Below are 16,885 nucleotides of genomic sequence, written 5' to 3' on the forward strand. Positions count from 1 at the left end.
AAGGGCCATAGTGCACATTGGACAGATGTTGCCTCCATGCCCTTCATCTGAAGATACAGCTAACAAATGACTCATCTCTTCAGGGTGTCCAGTCCCCCATAGTCTGTCGCAATAACATCCTCACAATGTCCACTGCCGCCTCCTATTGGCGTCAGATTGTGCAGGTCCACCACATCATCACCCGTCTGAAACATCTTCTGTTTTCCTGCAGGATGAGGAGAAAATGATGTATGAGTGGCCTGGCCTCCCTCTCCAATTACAGCATAACATTGACAAGAGCTGTCACGCTCCTCAGTGATGCCCACTTCTCAATTGTGCCCCATATTTGAGGGTGGCTGATTTTTCATGATGCAACTGACCACTTGGTCTCACAATGTTAGGAAGAATTATGAGCACTCGCTCTGCTCAGCTCGTGTGTATGCTGTTGCATACAGTTAGAGGCCTATCATCTGGTTGTCGCTTGCCACTCACCTTTCCACACCTTATCAGGTCATTGAATCTTTTCCGGCACAGGGCCCACGTCCTTCTGGTCATTCCTCTACTGCTGACCTCCATCTCCACCTCCATTCAGGCCCTTTTGGTGTCTCTGGACAGGTTTCTTCTGCTGGTTGTTGGGAACAATTGCATTGGTTAATACCTCAAGAGAGGTATCTGAGAACCTTGGGCCACCCATGGATTCCTGCCTGGGCAGGCACTGGCCCTCTGCGAACCCTCCTGCACCAGCTCTTCAGCGAACGGGAAGCCCAATCATGGCTGCCACTTACCATTTCTAATTCCCCTCTCCAGCAGCTCCCGAGACCACTAATTGTGTGCCAAGCTCACCCCTGGGCCAGTTAGCCCTTTGCATTTTAAAATCGTGTCTCGTAACTGACACTGACACAATGCAGGGTCAGGACCCTGAAAAGTTCTGCGCATCAGGTTCCCAACTCCAGATTGAAGATCCAGACCCAGGACTCATCAATGTTTATCACAGCCAAACTGAATTTGTGAAGAGTGGAGGATGATGCTGGATTTATATTAAAGTGCTGTGATATGCACTGGTACCTCTGGCAGAACAGAGTATCACCTTCAAATTGTTTTCCATTTATTGATCATGAATACACCACTATTCTCAGCAAAGATAAATGGATGTTGCAAGTGTACAGGACACCACAGGTTGCTATCTTTATTTTAGCCATGGAAAGGCTGAGTACTCTACCTGTGTTCCAGGTGGTACATAAAATGGCTACTTCCAAAAGCCTTTATTTACATATCATGACTTTAGAGGTCACATTTGTATGGCAAGCTAAAGCCAATAAAAGTATTCATCCAAACATCCCCCTTTCCATAAAAGAAAAATTGGCATTTACATTGCAACTAAAAAAAACATAGGGACCAGTAAATTTACACATTGGTGAAACAGAATACTCAATAAATTTGGCAAAACCCACAAAGGTAAACCTACAGTTTCTGCCTTTACTTAATTGTAAGTTGATTCAGAATCTTAGGGACCTGCCGCCACACTCCAAATGCATAGCCATCCAGTCCATGCAGAACTCTGGAATATCCAACTCTGAGACAAATCAACAGAGGCTCTGTCTGAACACAAAGAAGTAAAGCAGTCTTATTAGCCTTTTTAATTACCCCATCCCCTCCTAGCTCTTGTAAAGCCTTGACCACCTCGCTAGCTTTCACCCTTCAATCGAGCAAAGTCAAGTGTCATTTTGCATCCATCCATTTCTCCATCTTCCATTGTTTCCTTAGCTGATTTTGCATCTTCTTCTGATGGGAAGTCCACAAAGTCTAAACGTTTCGATCTTCCAAATTTTCTGTCTGTTGCAATTTTAGCATTCTCAGCTCCTTCAAAGGCTTCTTTTAAAATTTCTTCAGTGTCATCAGAAAGGCCACGAACAAACAATGTTGTGTTGGGACTATTACCACTTTGGTGCCCTTGGTTGCTAAAATCCAACAGTTTTGCCTTCAATTTCTATATTGCTGTGATTTTCAAGAGCTTCTTTAGCATTCTCAATAGATTTAAATTTAACAAATGCAAATTCTTTTGGTTGGCCATTCTTTCCTGGTATTTTGATCAAAGATGCTTTTTCTGAAGGGTTTCTTTTGTTGCAGAATATGTTATATGGATGTTATTTGCAATGAGTGTTTCAGAATCTGATTGTGTTTGTCTATTTTTTATATTTAACATACTTTTATCGCCAGTGAAATCAAGAATGATGGCCCTGCCCTCAACTTCAGTGCCTCATTTCTGTACCAATGCTGTATCTGCAGCTGCTTCATTTTCAAATTAAATATACGCAATGGTCCAAGTCCCTGAACCATCACAAGAAGCAGGAATTCTTAGATCAATAATGTCGTCAAAAATCTCTTTGAGGCCATCCATCTTGAATGGAAAGTTTTTGACAATATCCTGCAGTCCCTTTCTCTTTTGCTATATGCATTGCTTTCCTTGTTGTGAGTTTTGTCAACTTTGATTGCAAATCCCAGCACTTTGTTTCCATTGAATTCCAATGGCTTTTCCAGTTGTTTTTCAGTTTCAAAGTCTACGTAACTAAATTTTAGTTTTAGTTTTAGAGATACAGCACTGAAACAGGCCCTTCGGCCCACCGAGTCTGTGCCAACCATCAACCACCCATTTATACTAATCCTACACTAATTCCATATTCCTACCACATCCCCACCTGTCCCTATATTTCCCTACCACCTACCTATACTAGGGGCAATTGCTAATGGCCAATTTACCTATCAACCTGCAAGTCTTTGGCATGTGGGAGGAAACCGGAGCACCCGGAGGAAACCCACGCAGACACAGGGAGAACCTGCAAACTCCACACAGGCAGTACCCAGAATTCAACCCGGGTCGCTGGAGCTGTGAGGCTGCGGTGCTAACCACTGCGCCATTGTGCCGCTAGATCCAATTTGGACATCTATGACTGAAAATTTATTTTTGCTGAAGAAGCCATTCAGGGCTTTCTTTAGTTCCTCAAAGTTCTTTTCAGAGTTCAAAGTCCCAGCAAACAGTGAAAAGGATCCATCATTTTCTATCTTATGCTTCTGCCCCTCTTTCTTTCTCTTTCCATATTTCTTTGGCACAGCAATCTCAATTTCTTCCTTTACTTCCTTAGTCACAGCAATTGCACACTTGGGAATAAATTTCTGGTACGTGGAGGATTACCACTCTAAGCTTTTGACTTGTTTTAGCTGAGATGAAGGGAGTTTGCTGAATCTCCACTGAAGTTCTCCTTCCTTCCCATTGCATTAGACTGTCAGCATGGTTTGTCCTCTTGGGGTGAGCATCGTGCCATGATACAGCCTCAACTTTATCTTTGATGGGTTCATATTTGGGCCATCATCTTGTGCAATTTCACATGTCTGCGAAGCTCATGATGTTGCACGTGAAATCAGTGTCTATCTGACACCTCACATCAGCTTGATACCTTCCTTCTGTAGTCATCATTCCAACAGTCACAAACCCCTTTCTACCTTGAGACTTGACAGCACCGACATGTTCTAGGGCAGGGTTGTCCAACATACGGCCCACAGGCCAGGATCTGGCCCACCAAAGGTTTCCATCCGGCCCACAGATGCATTTTAGAGATGGGAAATTTCTCATAGATTTCTTTCAGACTGGCCTTTTAAAAAAATCTCGCTGTCAGTTTCACAACTGACAGGTGCTGACGGCGGGAACTGCAGTTTCCCGATTTCGGACAGGTACGGGGTTTTCCGCCCAGTTCCGATTATTTTTTAAAAGGTCGCCAGAAAACCCCGCATCTTTCTGAAGCTGGGAAACGGCTCTTCCCGATTTCAGCACCTGTCAGCTGTGAAACTGACAGCGTGATTTTAAAAAAACTGACCAACCACAAAGCTGCTGTGCTGAATGTTCCCTGCAACTGTCAGAGAGAGGGAGAGAGATGGGGGAGGGACAGAGAGACAGAGGGAGGGACAGAGAGAGAGAAGGGGACAGAGAGAGGGGGGACAAAGAGAGGGGGGGACAGAGAGAGGGCAGAAAGAGGGGGAAAGAGGCAGAGAAAGGCAGAGGAAGAGAGAGAGGGGGCCAGAAGGAAAGAGAGGGGGCAGAGAGAGAGAGGGTGGGCAGGAGAGAGAGCAGAACAGCGAGACAGGGGGGACAGACAGCGAGGGGGCAGGAGAGAGAGAGAGAGAGAAAGAGAGAGGAGGCAGAGAGAGTGGTCCAGAGAAAGATAGGGGGAACAGAGAGAGAGAGAGAGAGAGAGGGGGGTTGGAGAGAGAGAGGGGGTCAGAGAGAGAGAGGGGGACAGAGAGGAGGCAGAGAGAGAGATAGAGGGGACAGAGAGGAGGCAGAGAGAGGGGGAACAGAGAGAGAGAGGGGGCAGAGAGAGAAGAGGGGGCAGAGCAAGGATACGCGGTGGGGGGGACAACATGGGGGGGAAACAGAGAGGGGAGACATAGGGAGACAAACACAGAGAGTGAGAGGGAGAGAGAGTGATCAAGATCACTCCTAACAGATGGACATCTATCCAGAATACTTTGCATCGCTACAAAAAGTGTGCAGGCAAATATTGACTACTTGTGCAAGCAAAAAAGTGCCAGATATCTCACTAATTCAGTGTCCAACATAGTGATGAGAAACTAAGTCAATAAATTAATCTTCTTATTTAAAGCATCTTAGCAAGAAGGCACATTTTTTGTTGTTTTGATTAATGGTAAGATAAATTTTTAATGCCTTTATCTTTCTGAAACTATCTTATCGTTTGTAAGACAACAATTGTAATGTGGACATCATGCAAAAAGGTTGGACAGCCCTGTTCTCGGGTGTAGAGTGATTCATCAGAATCATTGTCCGACATCTCTCCAGCAACCATCTTTACAGGCTTGCTTTTCTTTCGAATAAAATATTTGCGTGTAAAGCGGTTCAGTTTCTTGCAGTTCGAGCACTGCTTTCCCCACACTGGACGTGCTTCCTTTTCCTCCTTGTGGTGTCCCCCACAGCATTTACATCCAGTCCTCTGGCCTTGATCTTTCTGCTGGCCCTTCTGAAAGTTGTCCTTCCTTTTCATCAATGACTTGTGTTTGAAAGACTTGGATTGCTTCTCAGCATAGTGCACAGCCTTGTCAGTTCTCCCATCAATACTCTACAGCTGTTGATTCACCACCTCAGAGCTTCTGCACATCTCAGTAGCTTTGATGAAAGTAAGCTTCTCTTCTCTCAACAGATGTATTCTCACAGCAGGATCTCTTGTTCCTAAGACAATCCTATCTCTGATGAGATCATCCTTCACTTGCCCAAACTCACACGATTCAGCTAGATGTCTCAGTACAGTCACATATAGATCAATATTCTCCCTCTTCCTGAGCTCTAATGTTAAACACATAGCATTCATAAATCACAAGTCTTGCTTTTCTTCTCCTCAGTGAGATCTAGAGGGCAATACAGCTTGTAACATGTCCTCCCCATCAATGATAACAGAGTTGCTACTCTTATCATCTTTCTTGTCCAACTCTGTGGCAATCTCATAATGCTGCCATTGACATTGGAAGAATTGCCAATTCCCTCCTAAATCTCCCTTCATGTCCATAGGAACAGGTACTGGAAAATTCAAAGGCATACTGACTTACCCAGGTGTCGATGTCATGTGCAAAGTTGCAGACAGGAGTTTTTTTTGAACTAAAACTTTCCCTGCTGGAACTCCACGGGGCCTAATTATTCTCTGATGTTTTGCATGTCTGCCAGCTGTCTTACAGCTATGAAAATGCTCACAAATCCTGGCTACTAACTTCCAATATCATGTTCCCTGTGGTACATGATAATGGCTAATGCCAAAAGCCTTTATTTACATATCAAGACATCAAAGGTCACGTGTACAGCAAGCCGAAGTGTATAAATGTATTTACCCAAACAACCTGCCTGTCCAGGCCACCAGTCTGGTTTTATATAGCTACTTTGTTGGGACCAACCTGGTCCTTGGCAAAGGATTAGTCACAAATGCAAACTTTTTGTAATTACTCTGCCATTATTTTTCCTATCACCACTGCTGCTCTGAGTTTGTCCTGCCCTAAAACTCCTTCTAGTAAAAACAGTTCTGTAGTATAAAAGCAGCATAAATACTGAGTGTTTAGAACTAAACTGAGTGTGATCTTGGTGTGTACCTGTAAATGTAGTGGGAATGCCTGAAGTTAATTTAGTCTGCTTACCTAACCATAGGGACTGTTTCAAAATTAATTAATCGCGTGAGGAACCTCTGAGGTGCTTTGACATGAAAGAGGTAATGTTAATACAAATATTGACCAAGTTATATTGGAGTGAAAACCAGTTGTAAAGGAAGCGATTTGCATCAGCTTGGTTGCTACTTTGGCCTTAAATTTGACGTAAGGCTGCTACTGTAAAGTCCTAAACTCTTAGTCCTAAAGTCCTAAACTGTGGGGCGGCACAGTGGTGCAGTGGTTAGCACTGCAGCCTCACAGCTCCAGCGACCCGGGTTCAATTCCGGGTCCTGCCTGTGTGGAGTTTGCAAGTTCTCCCTGTGTCTGCGTGGGTTTTCTCCGGGGGCTCCGGTTTTCTCCCACAAGCCAAAAGACTTGCAGGTTGGTAGGTAAATTGGCCATTATAAATTGCCCCTAGTATAGGTAGGTGGTAGGGAAATATAGGGACAGGTGGGGATGTGGTAGGAATATGGGATTAGTGTAGGATTAGTATAAATGGGTGGTTGATGGTCGGCACAGACTCGGTGGGCCGAAGGGCCTGTTTCAGTGCTGTATCTCTAAACTAAACTAAACTCTTGTTGAAAATGAAGATGGATCAGCTGTTTTCAGTGGTAATTGTGCCAATTTAGACAAGTGTTAATATCAGGCAGTAAACTGGCACTGGAGTTGCTACCAAAACTCCTGTTATTCTTCATTTCTTAGTTGTTTTACAACAAAAGAAGCAATATACAAGTAGAAAAGATAAAAATGCCTCTGCACAGAAAGTATATGTGACATAGCTGTCACATAAAGGAGAAGCTGATGGTGAGGACCTGTGGCCTTTTTGTGAAGGAGTCCAGCTGCTGTAAAAGAACTGGCAGCGTTGAATTAAAATGCTCAACATGGATTTTGGCATCTGATCTCAGCATAAACTTCGAAATATAAGGCATATTGATGTTGATCTTACAGATTTCTTTTGGAGGAACGAGGAAATAACATTGCTACTGGCAATTGGCTGGAGATGGTGCAGGATGAATGCACCTTTCTGCAAAGAGTTGGAAAAATTGAAACAATTATTCCTCTATAAAGAGGGAAAAAATGCATAGCACGCAGTTTCTAAACAAACTGTTGATTTATCTGAAATCAAACCACGTACTGTGACGAAAATGGTTGGAAGTGGGCATGTTTCCGGGAGCTCTTCTTTGAGATTGAGAAATAAGCATCCAAGAACCAGTCCCAGTGCCAGTTTGGCATTATCTGACATGTCTGAAGCACAAGTGCTCCCCTGATGTTGCAGTAGATTTATCTTGCACAAGACATTTAGAGTAGGACATTCCTAATTGGATTCCTATTCTTTGATCACTTAGCATAGCCGGGGCAGTGGCAGCTCCCTTGGCTTAAGGAGAATAAAATGTCAGTGTTCCCATTCTTCATTACTAGCCGGAAACTTCTGCTGAAAGTGGTATGTGTGTGTGCGTGCGTGCGTGCATGCGTGTGTGTGTATACACGCTGATGCTGTAATGCTCTCACGGTCATTCACTGCCAGCTTACATATAAATAATTGCTTACTGGGGTGTGGTACTGCAGGGTGCCTGACAGTCATAAAACTATATCTCAGTAAGAAGTTAACATCTTCAGGAGATGATAAATGGACATTACTGGAGAGTGGTTGCTTGTCTTTTCACACCACCTATGCTACCTGCAGATTTTAACAAAATTCTTTAAACATTTTTTAAAAATAGCCATCTTTTTAACCAATCGTATCAGTGATTAAAATACTAAATACTTAATACTTTTTTGGGAGTTTTGATTGGTGGACATGTATTCTGTTGTATTGTCATAACTCAAAGTGCCACTTTTACAAGACAAGATTGCTTACAACAACAGGAGGATTATTGGCAGCAACCGTGCAGTAGAACCAACAGGATGTTTATTTATTTATTTAGAGATACAGCACAGAAACAGGCCCTTCGGCCCACCGAGTCTGTGCCGACCAACAACTACCCATTTATACTAACCCTGCAGTAATCCCATATTCCCTACCACCTACCTACACTGGGGGCAATTTACAATGGCCAATTTATCTATCAACCTGCAAGTCTTTGGCTGTGGGAGGAAACCAGAGCACCTGGCGAAAACCCACGCGGTCACAGGGAGAACTTGCAAACTTCGCACAGGCAGTACCCAGAATTGAACCCGGGTCCCTGGAGCTGTTCTTGCAGTAATGACAGCAAAACTATCCTAGAACAGAGTTTTCACTCATGGCTTTGTGAAATCATGTTGATGACAGCATATATGCCCAACCAGTGCTGGTGGAGTTAGAGTAGAGTTAGCCGTTTTGGGGTTAGAGTCTGGCCCCCGTTATCTATTAAGGCCAGCAGTGTGATGTCATGAAAGCTTGTCAGCGATACTGAGGAAGTTGTGAATGTAGTGTTTTTAATTTTAGAGAAATTGTGTGTGTATAAATCTCAAACATTTGAAATTTCTTATTGTCACTTAGTTACCCATCATCAGAAAGATTTCATACTTATAAGCTGCTCGTTAGAACATATGATGCTACAAAGTGGTGAGATGTTTGATTCCTTCACTTTATTGAGCTGCTCAGCTGTGATCTCACTTGTGGTGCTCTGGGGGAAAGAGAAACTGCATTGCCTGAAAACACTAGGAATTCCCCATCAGCATGAAAATCAGGCCAAAAGCCATTGGGATGTTCCATTGCAATTTCTGCACTGACGAATGCCTTGAAACTGTTATCGATCATCTTGACTTTAGTCAGCGCATGGCATAGAGAGAATAGGGATTGTAAACTACTAGTTAGAAGCAGTCTGAAAACATCCAGTTTGCATTGCATTTTCTATTGGTATTACTCTGAAGTTCTGCTCTGGGGAATCCATTAATGGGGAATGCAGCTTCTGAGAGTGCACTGTCGATGTTAATGATATCACTGAAGTGGAAAACTGTAATGTCACATCAGTGCAGGACTGAATACAAAATGTCCTGTTTTGAGGCAGTTGCTTCTTGTGACTCGGACTGATTGTTGGCTGGTTTAAACCTTAAACCAAGCAACTAGGGGATATGTGTGTAGACATACATTAAACCATTTAGGCTAATGCAACAATTCATTGGCATTTTTACAGAAATATGGAATCAATTATTAAAATAAATTTAATATCTGATTACATAGAGGTTGGCATTTTGATATTGTGTAAAGTATATATGGTATTATGTGCCCCTTATAATTGCAGTGTTTCCACTGCATCTGCCTATGTTGTACTGGTGCTTTTGTGGAGCAACATGAATGGGGAGCTACAGTTACACTGCTTATTCACCTGGCTACGCATGTGCATTCATGGCAGCCTGTACCTTTGCTTGCTTGTCAGACTGGATAGTTTCTGTTGATTTTGAGGTTCAGTTCAATGTGATTTTGAGCTTCAGCTCAATGTCAGAAAGACCGATGAGTAGAGAAGTTATTCAGCTCTTTTCAAATCGTAGGAATTGAAAAAAGGGAATTTGTTCTGTCATTGCTTTAAAATGTTCATAAAGTGGGCTTAACAGCTGTGAGTGTAAACCTTAACTCATAAACCATATACTTGGTGGTAGTCTTACTTTCTCTGATACATTCCCATACTGGCACCTTTACATTACATTTCTGAGCACTTGGACCTAAAAATATTGTAGTACCTTTCTACTGTGCATATTACTAGAGAGAACTCTGATTCTGCTTTATCTGGTACACCAGTACTTCAACCATAATGCTCAATGTCCTATTTCAATTGAAACTTGTCAACAGAAAATAATGCCACTGAGAAATGTAGCAAGAGATAAAACAAATTACTATGCATACTTGGAGTATGCAACAAAAGAAGAAATTATTGGAAATGTAAAGTGCATCTTTTAATATTTCACATTCATGCCAATCATCAAAACTATCTTGACTTCTAATCTGGTAAAAATGGTTGAATCCCAAGTGTTGACCTGAATTCCACCCTTTCAATGTATTGCAGGTTGAGAGGCATGGCTTGGGGCAACTGGTCCTGTAATTAGATACCTGCAACATATGTTCCCTTGCACTAGTTACAATACTTGCATTTATATTACACATTTTGGTGTACGTTATTTGAATGTACAACTCTGCTTTTACTGATCATAAATATCACATAATATTTCTTCAATATTAACAATATAGCTCAGTGTATTACAGTTAATTTGCATGTTGTCTTTCATAGATTGTAGAATCTACAGTACATTGCAAACTGATAAATATTAACAGTTTGTAAACCGATCCCTAATGCTGACATTAATGAACAGATTCTGATTTGTTTCTGTCTTAAGTGTAAAATATATATGTACTGGCAAATTAACTTGTCAATTGTGGAGAAATCTACATGTTCCTTGTTTGTCACAATAATTTATTTTTCAACAAATCAAATCAACTAAATGTGATAAAACTAAATTAGTTGTCATGGATTTATCACTTCTGGTAATCGCCTAACCAGTTGTTTTGAATGCAATCAGTTGATTATTATTAATAAGACCAGATCACTTACTCAAATTAGTATAAACAGTATTACAGTTTTTATTTTAAAAATACTGAGTAGCTGAGTGACTAATTTTCTATAAATAGTGTAGGGATCTATAGATATGAAAATATATTTATGAATTTAAAAATGCAATTTTGAGTTGTTCAAACGTAAGTTTTTTAGTTGGTATGAATCATAAGTCTAATGTGTAGTTGGAGATTTTTGTAGCTAAAAGCAAACTGTCGAACTGCTTGTCCCACATCCAGTCTTGCATATGTAACAACATCCTTTCAGTTCAACATCTGAAAGATTAAAACCATTATCTTTGACTCTTATCACAAAAACTTCATCCCCATGCCGCTGATTCCTTCACCTCTTTGGCCGCTTCTCTGACTCAAGTAGACTGTTTGCAACTTCAACACTGTGTTTACTTTCAGATATCATATCTTTGTTACCACAAAGAAAACTTAGTCCACTTCCAAACATTGCTTATCTCTGCCCCTCCTCCAGTGAATCCCTCATATACACACCTATGTCAGCTCAGAACATCAATGCTCAAGCTCTCCTTGCTGACTTCCCTTCCTTATTGTCATCTTTAAAATTTCCAAGGGCTTACTCCATCCTGTCTTTATAACCTTCTCCAAACTTGCATTTCACTCCCCCAAACCTAATCCTGACTTTTTGTGCATTCTTTCCTTTATCCTTCCTGAGGAATTCCCAACTTTGAACTTTCTGTCTCTTCACATCCCCTTTCAACCTTTCTCTCTCCTTATAAAACCTCCTTAAAATCATCTTTTCTATGAAAATTTTAGTCACTTCTGCTAACCTCTTCCTCTTGACTTGGCATCTATTTGTCTTGTGCCTGTGTATGAAGTGCCTTGGAATGTTTTTTGCATTCAGATGCTATATAAATGTTGTTCTTATTCATCAGTTGCAGTGTATACTTTGCTGAAAGTGAATTATCATTTATGATATTACAGCTTCTGCATAGATTAAGAAAACATATTTAGATGCCTATAATTGAATGGGAATTTTGCTGAAGTATTATTTTCTCCCCCTCACCCTTGCCAGTTGATGTCTCCCTTGCGAAGATATCATTGTTTGCTGAGCAAGCAGGTGGATAACCTGCTCCCTGTCCTTTTCCATTGCTGTTCTGTGTCTAACTGAAAAGTGAAAATATGTTGGCTGGCCTGAGAGTATCTTTTACAAGCTGATTTTATTAGCCAAAGCAATATGGCGAAGTGACTGATTTCTTTCTGGCGCCTCCCATGAAAACACAAGTAAAGTTGGTAACTTAGCACGTGGATAATTATACATGTAAACTTTCACCACCCATCCCTTCGTCCAGCATCTTGGAATTTGAGCAGCCTGTGCCAGAAAGTGACTATGAAGAGTAGAATTATTATTTGACCACAAAGTTGGCATTTTTTTTTCAGCACATTGAATTGAAATAGCTTGTGCTCTCACAAGAGCATGATGATCATAGCTGTATTGTTTAATTTCTCATATTGAGTCTATTTCAATATTTTGAGTCAAAGATACTCCATTGTTATGGTTGTCATATCAACTAGTATTTGGAAAAAATCATATTCAATTTGCAATGGGAGAGTTTCATCAAATATGATGACTAAAAATAATTTTTGCTTAAATGTGAAATATTAGCAGAATAAATATAACATTCAATTAATCACAATATAAAGATTTTGAGCATCTCTTAGCATGCCACCTCTTATTTTTGTTCTTATAATTAGTTTGCAAAAGCCTGTTTTGACGAGTTAGAGTAGGTGTTTGGCATTTCTAAGGTGAGCCCTTAAATTTGACTGTTTTGTTAAATGTTCCTCAGTAGGGAAAGGTTACAGGTCCTGTTTACAATTCCTTTGTTTATTATTGTCATGCATATAACTTTTTCTCGCATCATTCTTGATCAATTTAAGTTAAGCTACCTGAAATTACTTGGTATTGGACCGACTTTTCAGCAGACTTCATCCATTCTTCCACAAATGTATTAATATAGTTTCCTATTCAGATGTTACTATACAATGATACAATGTGCTTTAATTACATATTGCATTATCACGCATGCAATTATGCAGAATAGACAGTCTTCCCTGCTTCACTGTTGGGACTCTGTGCAAACATTTTGGATTGATTGACTGCTGTTAGTAGTAACTCTACTCATGCATTCTGGTCAACAATGCATGCTACCAGTTTAAAGATATGCTTGTGTCAGTAAGGCACAATTATCTACAAAGAGTTCATTTTGAGTGAGTCAAGTTATGGATGTTTTGAGCAGACATACCATTGTTCAAGATCTAAAAGCTGTATTGAAATGTGTCAGTACGTCAAGTATTTTTCAACCTTTTGTCACTTCTGAAGTGTTGCAGCCTTGCAAAAGCCCCCTGTAGAAAAAAAACTAGCCAAGGTTATATTGTGGAGATGGGCAGATATCTGGGGTTTTATTTGATTACTTTTTGGAATCAGGAAGAAATTATATATAATTAGGCCTCAAGAGATTGAATAATGGAGTGAGTTCATGATGGAGTGGTGCATACATGCTCTGTGGAAGAAGTAGGTGTGATAGGTCGGATGGCTTTTTATATTTTCATAGTTTATGTTTAACGCAGGGAAGGTTTGTTGAACAGGATTGGTTCCTTTTGAATATTTTCCTGCCCTCCCCACCCCAGTTCAATATCTCAAATTACTTCTTCTTCACTGCTTCTTTGAACAATCGAGTATGAGTTAAAACTGCTTGATGATGACTTTCTGATCTACTTGTGCATCACATGACACATACACAGAGGAATTGTGTATATTTTCCACGATCCATTTTCCTAGGTGATATGGGTGGCAAGGTAGACTGCTCCTTTTGTTCTCCCAATGCTGCTGTATATGTATCTAAGGAGAGAACTTAATGTGGCCGTTTAAAGTGGAAATGGTAGGATGGGGGGACGGAGAATGGCGTTGGAACCTTCCACCCAGAAATCTGGCGTCTAGACATTGGTTCTAGATTTTGGTTCTGGAGGCAGGAAAGCACCAAGGGGGACGTCCTGATATGACAGGAATCTAATTTAAATTGCTGATCAGATGATTGTAATGCATTTGCATCTAATCCACCTTGATTTAATTGTGGGCTTTTGATTTAGTGGACGGTGGGCGGCACTCACGTACCTTCAGGTTCATGGCTGTTAAAAGCTGGTGGCACCGAGGCGAGAAGCTTCAGTGCCGGGAAAGGGAGGCAGCCATGAACTGTGCTGCATAGGGGAAGAGGGGGGTGCGGAGGCCATTGATGGGCTGTGTTGCTGTGTGCTCTGCAAGGGGGGTTGCGTTCTTGGGATCTCTAACAGGTGGGGGGAGTCGGCTTCTTGGGGTCTGCGACAGAGGGGTTTGTTTCTCGGTTGTTCTAAAAGGGTGTCAGAGTCTTGATTGCTCTGCAGGGGGCGGGGCTTGGGTGGTTGTAATGAGTGACCAAACTGTTGTATGGGATATTAGGTCACCCAATACTGCTGGATGAGAAGGTCGGCTATCAGCAATGGTGGGCACTGAGGGCCATTAGGGAGTCTGCCGGGAGAAGTGTCAAAACCTCAGTGCCAAGGCAGAGTCATCTCTGCATCAACAGCACTCTGTAGGCCCACTGGGCACCCGTCATGGATTTCATACCTTGATGCGGCACCTCTGACAGCAGGAGGGCCAAGAGGTAGCTGTGCCTGCCTGTGAAGCTTCATGATGAAAGCAGCAACAGTTGGCCATGCCAAGAAGGGTCCACCTGCAGAGTGTACTGGATTTGAATCAGCTGCCTCCAAATATCTGAGCGCCATTGTCATTGAAGGCTATGGCTCTCCAGGGAAGCCATCTCTGACTTACACAACCTATGGGATTTGTGCATCACCCTATGCCACTGGCCCTAAATGGCATGGTGACACTGAACATTTACATGTCTGGACCTTTTTAAGGATCCACCGGGGACATGTATGGGGTCTCACATGTAGTAGTAGCCCACTGCTCCATCAAAGAGGTGACCAATGCCCTGTTCAAGAGGGCTAGCGACTGTATGCGCTTCTAGACTGACCCTGCCAGTCAGGCTGAGAGGGCCATCAGGTTCGGGACCATTGCTGAATTTCCTCGGGTGCAAGGTGTGATAGATTGCATGCATGTGGTCATCATGGCTCCCACGAAGCAGCCATCTGCATTCATCAACAGGAAAGGCTTCCATTCAATCAATGTTCAACTGGTCTGCGACTACCGAAAACGTTTCCCGCAGATGTGGGCTCGCTTCTCGGGAAGCAGCCATGATGCCTTATTACTGCGACAATCCCAGGTAGCACAGCTTTTTAGGCCCTCTGCTCGTCTTCGGGGATGGATTCTCAGGGACCAGGGGTACCCATTGTAGACATGGCTGTTGATGCCTGTGAAGAACCCTCGCACTGCGGCGGAGGAGAGGTACAACACTTGACATGGCTACACTCGAGCGACCATCGAGCAGGCCATGGGGCTGCTGAAGATGAGATAGCGCTGCCTTGATCGATCCGGTGAAGCCCTGCAGCATTCCCCAGCGAGGGTTTTTCATTTCATAGTGGTCTGCTGTGCTGTGCACAATCTGGCACTGCAGAGGGGGAGGCCTTACATGATGATGAGATGCTCGAGTGTCACTCCTCCACTTACGAGTAGGGCGTGGAGAAGGAAAGGAGCAAGCAGTTCTGGATATTGAAGCACTTGCACCGGAGGTCAGGCGGATTGAGTGACGGAACAAGGAACTAAGAGACAACCTCATCCGTTTCAGCCTCGCTGATGTCCACTCACTGAGAAACCAATAAAGACTCACCTCAATGCATATAGTCTGGCACCTCCATTCCATTTGTGTTCCCTGACTTGCGCCCAGCTGCAAACTGTGCTAGTGCCCATGGGAGACCATATGTTAATGAGACCTGTGGTTACATTGGCATTCCACTGAGGGGGAAGGGGGAAGTCAGCAGCTCACAGTTAAGGCATCATGAAATAATGACTTTTACACAATGATGTTTAATTACCTGAACAAAAGAACTTCACATTAATCATGACATATCAGATGTCAGTCATCCGCAAATCCCCAAGTGTATCTAGGTGGTTTTCTTAATACGTTTCCGAGTGCTTCTATGAGGTGTGAACCCATTGCTAGCAGCTGGCTGGAGGCAGGCTGCCGATCAGACTGCCCCTTGGCCTGTGATGACTTCAGTGGCCATCCTTTTGCTGCCTGAGGCCTGGAAGGCTCCAGCTGCCTGAGAGTTTCTTGCACAGGTGCTAGACTCTCCTCAGGCTTCGTGGCTGCTGGCACTGTGCTCACTGGCGGAGGGACTGAGTCGGAGATCCCTGAGGGGAGCCCCCAGCTGTGGAGTCCAGCTTCTCCTCCTCCCTTTCAAGGCTCGCTTGAACCTGCCTGCTGACCAAAGAAGTACGAGGAGTGGGAGAAGATTCCAGGCATCTTGCCCTTCTCCCACCTTGCCACTAGAATCTCCTGCGAACGCCGATCTGTATGAGAGAACACAAACATGCGTGGGTTAGGATAAGCAGATCTCGTCATGACAACCATGCGTTGTGGGGGTCTCCAGAAGTGAACTGTATGGCGATGTAAGTCAATCCTCACTCTCCTGTGTGGAGACTGCAGCCTCACCATCCCCTATTGAGTGGCCACCCTGCCTCCTCCTCCTCAGCCGTGGTGAAAGGCTTGATGTCTGGGATCCCTTTGCCAGTCTGTGATCGCTTCTCTCCTGTTATGGGCCCTCCAGTCCTTCAAGTGGAAAGAGGGAGATAATCTTACTTCACAGAGACATCAACATGACAATTCTGCTAGTGGCAGCCCCTTGTCCCCTACTGGAGTTTCCTATATAGCTCACCTCCCATCAGCTCTCAGGGGCGTTAATCATGAGCTTTGAAAGAGGGTGGCTGTGGCCGAGATGCAGCCATGCATCTGTCAGTTTGAGGTGATGCTTAACCCCCTTTGCTAGCACTTTTTGTGGTGCCTTCTCCGCATGTCCCGCTTCCTCCTGCATAGCCTCATGCAATCCCTAAAAAGGAGAGAAGTAAGGAGCAATCACCTTGGCGGATCCAAGGAGGTCATTGACCATCTTGCGGCACTGAACCCAGGTCCAGGGGCTGACCTCACAACTGCTATCTCTGTCCAGGCTTGCTTGGCCAGGTGGGGGGAACCTGTTTTTGCCATCCCTAAGGAAGAGGACATC

General features: G+C 43.2%; 1 pseudogene; it reads right to left on the bottom strand.

The window, feature by feature from the left end:
- Positions 1-1,615: 1,615 nt before the first annotated feature.
- Positions 1,616-3,501, bottom strand: LOC137371588 (nucleolin-like; annotated as a pseudogene).
- Between the last annotated feature and the right edge of the window lie 13,384 nt (positions 3,502-16,885).

This window comes from Heterodontus francisci, chromosome 6, assembly GCF_036365525.1.
Source record: "Heterodontus francisci isolate sHetFra1 chromosome 6, sHetFra1.hap1, whole genome shotgun sequence".
Classification (NCBI taxonomy): Eukaryota; Metazoa; Chordata; class Chondrichthyes; order Heterodontiformes; family Heterodontidae; genus Heterodontus; species Heterodontus francisci.